Source organism: Triticum aestivum, chromosome 7A (genome assembly GCF_018294505.1).
Source record: "Triticum aestivum cultivar Chinese Spring chromosome 7A, IWGSC CS RefSeq v2.1, whole genome shotgun sequence".
Classification (NCBI taxonomy): Eukaryota; Viridiplantae; Streptophyta; class Magnoliopsida; order Poales; family Poaceae; genus Triticum; species Triticum aestivum.
In genome coordinates this window covers 147,497,634-147,505,530 of record NC_057812.1, presented here as the reverse complement: position 1 = coordinate 147,505,530, position 7,897 = coordinate 147,497,634, and the positions used below count along the sequence as shown (strand labels likewise).

General features: G+C 42.0%; 1 long non-coding RNA gene across 1 annotated transcript; it reads right to left on the bottom strand.

Annotated features, from left to right (window-relative positions):
• Nucleotides 1-542: 542 nt before the first annotated feature.
• On the bottom strand, nt 543-1,615 carry LOC123148454 (uncharacterized). The gene is made up of 3 exons (XR_006473882.1): nt 1,377-1,615; nt 1,127-1,219; nt 543-755 (listed from the first exon to the last, which is right to left on the bottom strand). It is a non-coding gene; the product is annotated as an uncharacterized lncRNA (long non-coding RNA).
• Nucleotides 1,616-7,897: the final 6,282 nt, after the last annotated feature.

The window sequence follows — 7,897 nt, the reverse complement described above, 5'->3', positions numbered from 1 at the left end:
CTCCTCCCCTTGCTCCTTTATATACGGGGCAGGGGGCACCCCTAGACACACAAGTTGATCCTCCACCACCATACTCCTCGATAATATTGTAGCGGTGCTTCGGCGAAGCCCTACGACGGTGGAATATCAATATCGTCACCACGCCGTCATGCTGACGGAACTCTTCCCCGACACTTTGCTGGATCGGAGTCCGGGGATCGTCATCAAGCTGAACGTGTGCTATAACTCGGAGGTACCGTAGTTTCGGTGCTTGATCGGTCGGGCCGTGAAGACGTACGACTACATCAACTGTGTTGTCATAACGCTTCCGCTTCCGGTCTACGAGGGTACGTAGACAACACTCTCCCCTCTTGTTGCTATGCATCACCATGATCTTGCGTGTGTGTAGGGAAATTTTTGAAATTACTACGTTCCCCGACAATAAAGGTTGTAGACTTCACGCCATACGGAGTAAGGATTATTAATCAAATATTCAGTACTAAATGTAATTCTGCTACCACAAATTATATATGTTCTATTTGTAAAATTTGCCGTACTCCTCATATCATAGGTGCAATGTGACAAGCAAGGTTATGAGATCATTTTTGTGGTTAGAAACTTACACTTCAAATATTTCGAGGTTAGTAAGCAAAAGGTTGTCTGACACAGTGTCCTCATTTCTCTCGGGCCAATCAAAATGCTTCAACAGTGCATCCTGATGCAGCATTGGTTCTGTTGGATTCCATTCGGCCGTGTGCTTCCAGAATCAGCGGAACCTGCACCACATCGTGCCCGTCCAAATATAAGCATCAAAAAATATTTTAGAATATGATCAAATAATCTTGCTTCTATGGAAATAATGCATTCTAATCCTTGGCAACATAGCTCTGTATTCAATCTAAGGCTTCATGAGCGGAGGGTAGTTGTATGCGAGGATAATCAACTTCTGTGAACAAACATACAAAATAGACTATTTGAACAGAGGCTGATGTAGAAGATAGCCACTACTATAAATTTGTAACATAGCTCAGTATTCAATATGAGGCTTCCATCTCATGTTTTAACTACAACAATCTTAAAAGCTAACGAAGAAACACATAAACTCCCAATTTGCAAACTATCCCGCAAAATTTCCGTGTATAACAACCTGACATCATAAGTAGGCCTCCAACCAGACATCATAGGCTGGCTTGCAAACATTTTCAATTGCACGGGCATCATAGTTAGGCCTCCTTGTCAACTACAACATAGATATACCTTAGTTACCTCCATGAATACCAGAAAAGTCAAGACTATCAGCTAGAACAACATAAGATATTTATAAACAGTAATGACATGAACATAGATCGTCCAAAGCAAAGGGGAAGAACTGAGGGGGGGGGGGAGAAGAGGCTTACCACCAAGTTTCGTCTCGCACAAGCACCTCCAACCACACGAGCTGCAGGCCAACCGACACCTATGAAATTGTTAAGAGGAGCTTAATTTGTGAAGCGTTCATCAAACACCCAAGAAACAAAACACTAAGGCCCAAGAAAACAACATGAAAATAGATTGAAGCACATGTACAATTGAGGCTGCAACAGAATTTGCCAGAGATGAACGGGACCTTTGACGCAGAATAGACCAATCAAAGGACCTGGAAAAAAATTCAAGAAAAAGGACCTAGAAATTACAAAATATATAAGACCTTATTATTGATAATTGTTGCAATTACACGGCATGCCTCTAACGTATTTGCAATTATGGCATTCTTAGTAATCTGAATGTGTAGCAAAACTCTGAATTTTGTACCGTAGGGCAGTTGTGCTCACTCTGACCAGAAGCTTGTATTTGTACAAATTTCAAGAAAAATTGCACTTCTTAAGTATTTAAAAGTGAAAATCTGAATTATGTGCTATAGGACAATTGTGCTCACTCGGGGTTGCAGCTTGTATGCGTACAAATTTTAAGAAAAGTAGCGCTTCAGTAACTATGAAAAGATGACTCACAAATGCCAACTGGAAGCATCAGAATCAAACATGCATAAACAACAGTTCTAACAATTAATTTCTTTGGTTTGCTAGGGCGCTTGTCCTCCACGGTTTATCAGGTAACTACAGTTGAAACTAAACGGAGGTGGAATAGAATAAAAAATCTGCGACACATGAGTGCAGAACTTCGTCTCTTGAGATCCATGTCGAAACAAACATTCAATTGTATCTTGCAAAATGACAAGGCCGGGGAAGAATACCTTCAGATGAGGCCGACGACGGAAGGGAGGAAACTTGTGCAGATCTCGAACCAGCAGGTAACGGAGACAAAGCTTTTGGAACGTCCACTCATCTATGCATTGATGAGAGATTCAGGATTGCGTCTGATGGCATTATGTTTGTTAGGTGATTTCGCTTCTGGTTTGGGGGCATTTGTCATGATGTTTATGTTCAGCAGAAGTTGTTTTTTATTGTGAAAATCAGAGGACCCTGAAAATGCATGTGAACATCGTTGAGATGATAAAACAGTATGCAGTGTTTGTTTTTAGGACCCTCAATATGCATGTGGATGAAGGTAAAACCACGGGGAAGTGAAGAAATCAGTACAAGCATATAATAACTGAATATAAAGATCAGAACATGATTTACCTGAAAGGAGATGGGTGTCGCCGCCAGTTGAGCTCCTCGGGCGTGTTGTGGGAGGTGAGGAGGGCCGTCTGCGGCGTGCGCGGAGAGGCGTGGAGGGCCGGCACGGAGGTGCGCGAGGCTGCGACCGGGCGCGGCAGGGCTCTGGCGGAGGAGCAGCGGCGCCCGGCGCAGAGGCGCGCTGGCGAAGGAGCAAGGGCCGCCGGGAAGGACCACCGCTTGGCATGGGGACAGTAGAGACGATGGTGGGACGACTACCACGCCCCAGTCACCTGCACCCGTGACGGAAGACGACCTCTCATGGGCTGTCGTGATGGAAGACGACCTTGCCGGATCCTGTGGAGCAGCGCCACCTCCGCCTATGGCGGCGTCAACGGCGAGCGAGGAGGGCGGACGGATCCCGCATTGGCGTCGATGCACCGGCGTGTCAGCAGATTGTGTGGGGCGACAACACCTCCGGCTTTGGCAACGTCGACAGCAAGCAAGGAGGGCAATGAATCCCACGTTGCGCGGGGAGCCGAGGAGGCGCCGGTGCGGGGCGATGCAAGGAGGGGAGGAGTTGTGCGGGAGGAGGAGGAGGTCGTGCGGGAGGAGAATGAGGAGGTCGTGCGGGCGTTTTTTTTTAATGCGGGGTCGATTGTGGTTTAATGCGTGGTTGGTAGCGTTAAACACATAATGATTAAGGGTCATTAGATTTTGATGATGAATGGATGTGATTGTTTGGATCTGCCCCTCTCTTCCTTTTATAGTGGTAGTAGAAGATAGTAGATAGATGTAGAATGAAAACCAAAAGAAACAAAAAAAGAAAAAAGAAAAATAGAATCCAAAGAATAAAGAACATGAAAAAACCAACAAAACAAATGCATTTTTTAAGAACTGTAAAAACAAATGAAGAAACAAAGGAAAAACAAAGAGTATTGAAAACCAAGAAAGAAACCAAAAAATGAAAACAAAAGAGAAACTAAAGGAAAATGGATAAAAACATGGAAGAAATTAAGAAAAAAACACAAAAACATAAAACACACATATAACAGTGAAAAGGATAAAAACGGAGAAGAATAGGTAACTGAACAGAAAACAAAAAAATCTGGATGATTTACCTCAAGTTGATCGAGCCTCCTATCTTAACACGAACACAAGATCGGGTCATGGCTTGAATCACCACATACCATCGAACCCACCAGGATCCATTCCCTGAGAGCTCCCTTTTCCCTTCCTATTTTTCTTCCCATGCGCTAATGGGCCTCCTCGACGCTTCAGCGAGAGCTTCTTCTGTCTTGCACAGCGCGAGATATAGCTCTCCGGTTCTACCGAGGAAGCGCACAACCGCCTTACACACACGCCCTTTTTGCTTTTCACTTTTTTGTGTTTACTTGTTTCAATAATTTGGGATTTCAGAAGTGTTCCAAATTTAAAAAGTTGTGATGTTATTAAAAAAACACTCAACAAATCATAAAAATGTTCCTGCATTAAAAAATATCTTATGATCCCCAAAAAATATTCACATATTCATAATATGTTCACGATATTGAAAAGAATGTTCATAAAATAAAGAAATGTTCATCAATTTGAAAAAATATTCTTGTATTAAAAAAATGTTCATGAATTTGAATCAATGTTGGTGAACTCTAAAAATGTTCATAACTATTATTAACAAAATGTTCGTGAATTTGAACAAATGTTTGCGAATAAAAATGTTCATGACTTTTGTAGAAATGTTCATAAAAGCAAAACAAAATCTCATGAATTACAAAAGAAGTTGGATTGAAAAATGTCTGCTTGTTTTAAAAATATTCATTAATTGGAAATATTTCATGCCTTCCAAAAATCTTCATTGAAACAAAAAAACTTTCGTTAATTTCCACGTTTTTACCTAGTTTCAGTAATTTTCCATCAATTTGCAAAATGTTCACAAGTTTCATAAAAATGTTCTTCATTTTCAAAAAATGTTCGCAAATTGGTACAAAATGTTACGAAATCTTAAAGTTCATGATTCTGAAAATATTGATGAATTTTTAAATAATATTTCTGAAACTAAAAAATGTTGTCATTCCATAGAGAATGTTTGCAAAGTAAAAAAAAATCTTGATTTCTAAAATTGTTCAGGATTGCAAAATAAAAATAAAAAATTTGAATATTAAAATTAAAAAAAAACGAACATGAAAGAAAGAAAAAAACTGGTATGAAAAGGTTCTAGAATATTTCCCAAATCGGAAAAGAGCTAATAAGCCGGACCAAAGTGTACGTAGTGGTGGCGGCCCGGGGAGGGGGTTTGGTACGTGCCCGGTCGCTAATCAGCGTGAAATCACTAGTTAAGTGTTGCCCCTTGCAAAGGTCACTCCCACTTTCTAAGGCGCTAACAGGTGGCGAACTGCATGTACACCACTTGTCCCAATGCGCAATTTTTCCTTTTTTTTTTATAAATTCATTTATTCAAAACATTTTATTTGAACCGAGCGTGCAATTCCTGATCCGTTTTCATCGTTGGATTTCTCACATCGAGATCTTTGAAACTGGATTTCATGTTAATAGGCTTGATGATTTTTTCATGAAAAAAGAGGAAAATAATTTTTTTAAACCGTAAAAATCACGAAAACCTAAAAAACCTGGCAAAAAATTGAGAGAAAGAAATGGAGTGAGAAGCATGGCTTTTCCCCACTTTTCCCCCTTCCCTATGCTTCTAGCGGAAGTATATATGTGCATCGAGAAGAAAAAAGTTTGTGCCTTTTGTGGAAGCAGATATGTTTTTCCTTTAATGTTGTGTTTTTTACGGAAGTAAGTCTGTGCCTTCACGAGAAACAAATATGTGCTTCTCATAGAAGTACATATTTTTTTCTCTTTTCGAGAAGCACATATATGCTTTCCGCGGATTAAAATCTGTGCCTGCACGAGAAACAAATTTGTGCTTCTCATGGAAGCACAATTTTTTCCTTTTTTTTATGAGAAGTATGGTCGTGCTTATCACAGAAGCAAATCAGTGCCTCGATGAGAATCAAATCAGTGCCTTTATGAGAAGTAAATCTGTGTTTTTCGTGAAAGCACGTGTTCTTTTTTCCAAGAATCACAGCTCGCGTGAAAGCAATTTGTGTCTTTCTGAGCTATGTTTCTCACAGAAGCAAATCGATATGATGCAAATACACGCTTCTCGTGAAAACACATAGTTTTCTTTTCTTTTCAAAAAGCACAACTATGCCTCCATGACAAGCAAATATGTGATTCTTTAAAAACAAAGTTTGTTTTTACGCAAAAGAATCCATGATTTTGCTCCAAAATCATAAAAAAAAACTCAAAAGAAACTCATATGAACTTGAAAACACGTACAAGAAAAAAATCTCTAAAAAACACCCAACACGCAACATGTGGCAGCGACATGACACACCATTTAGCACACTCTCGGAACACCAAAAGTGACCATATAGGTCTCCGCAAGGGGTAAACCAGCATTTAGTTTTTTTTTCTTGAGACAATCCTCCACTTAGTTGTTCTCTAACTAGCGACCTATGCGCCAAATATGTTTGGTAAACGCTTGTGCCCAGCGGAATGTCCGATCGAGGTGATACGTCTTTACTGTATCTATAACTTTTAATTGTTTAATGCTATTATATTATTAATTTTAGATGCTTCATATGTAATTTTATATTATTTTTGGAAACTAGCCTATTAACTCAGTGCGTAGTGACAGTTCCAGTTTTTTACATGTTTTTTGTTTTTCAAAAAATCAATATCAAACGGAGCCTAAACACGATGAAACTTTACCGTATTTTTTTCTGAACTAGAAGGGATCCTAGAAGCTTCGGGAGGAGGCCAGAAGATCTACGAGAGAGCCACAAGTTCACATGACGCGCCCCCAGGGGGCGCCACCCTGAGATAGTGGGCCCCACACAACTCCATTTGACCTAATTCCAAACTTATAAATTTCCATAAATTCCAAAACCAACAGAGAGTCATCTGAAACAATTTTTCCACTGTCGCAAGATTCTGTTCTTCCGCGATCCTATCTGGATGCCTTTTCCGATTTTCTACCGGAGGGGGAATCAATCACGGAGGGCTTCTACATCAACCTTGCCGCCCTTTCAATGATGTGCAAGTAGTTCACCGCAAACCTGTTGCGAAACACGGCAATTTAAAAAAAAGTTCTTACGCACACGCAAGATCATGGTGATGCATAGCAACGAGAGGGGAGAGTGTCGTCCATGTACCCTCGTAGACCGTAAGCGGAAGCGTTATGAGAACGCGGTTGATGTAGTCGTACGTCTTCACGATCCGACCGATCCAACTACCGAACGCACGGCACCTCTGAGTTCAGCACACGTTCAGCTCGGTGACGTCCCACGAACTCCGATCCAGCAGAGCTTCGAGGAAGAGTTCCGTCAGCACGAAGGCATGATGACGGTGATGATGATGCTACCGACGCAGGGCTTCACCTAAGCACCGCTACGATATGACCAGGGTGGATTATGGTGGAGGGGGGCACCGCACACGGCTAAAAGATCAACTGATCAACTGGGGGAGGGGAGGCCGGCCGTCCTCTCTATGCGTGCCAAAGGAGGGGAGGAATCCTCCTCCTAGTAGGAGTAGGATTCCTCCTTTCCTAGTCCTACTAGGAGGGGAAAGGAAGGAGAGGGGGAGGAGAAGGAAAGAGGGGGCGCAGCCCCTCCCCTAGTCCAATTCAGACTAGGCCCATGGGGGGCGCGCGGCCAGCCCTCGTGGCTTCTCCTCTTTTTTCCTTAAAGCCCACTAAGGCCCATATGTACTCCCGTATTCCCGTAACTCCCCCGGTACTCCGAAAAATACCCGGATCACTCGAAACCTTTCCGATGTCCGAATATAGCCTTCTAATATATCGATCTTTACGTCTCAATCATTTTGAGACTCCTCGTCATGTCCCTGATCTCATCCGGGACTCCGAACAACCTTCGGTACATCAAAACACATAAACTCATAACACCGATCATTAAGCGTGCGGACCCAACGGGTTCGAGAACTATGTAGACATGACCGAGACTCATCTCCGGTCAATAACCAACAGCGGAACCTGGATGCTCATATTGGCTCCTACATATTCTATGAAGATCTTTATCGGTCAAACCGCATAACGGTATACGTTGTTCCCTTTGTCATCAGTATGTTACTTGCCCGAGATTCGATCGTCGGTATCTCAATACCTAGTTCAATCTCGTTACCGGCAAGTCTCTTTAATCATTCTGTAATGCATCATCCCGCAACTAACTCATTAGTCACATTGCTTGCAAGGCTTATAGTGATGTGCATTACCGAGAGGGCCCAGAGATACCTCTCCGACA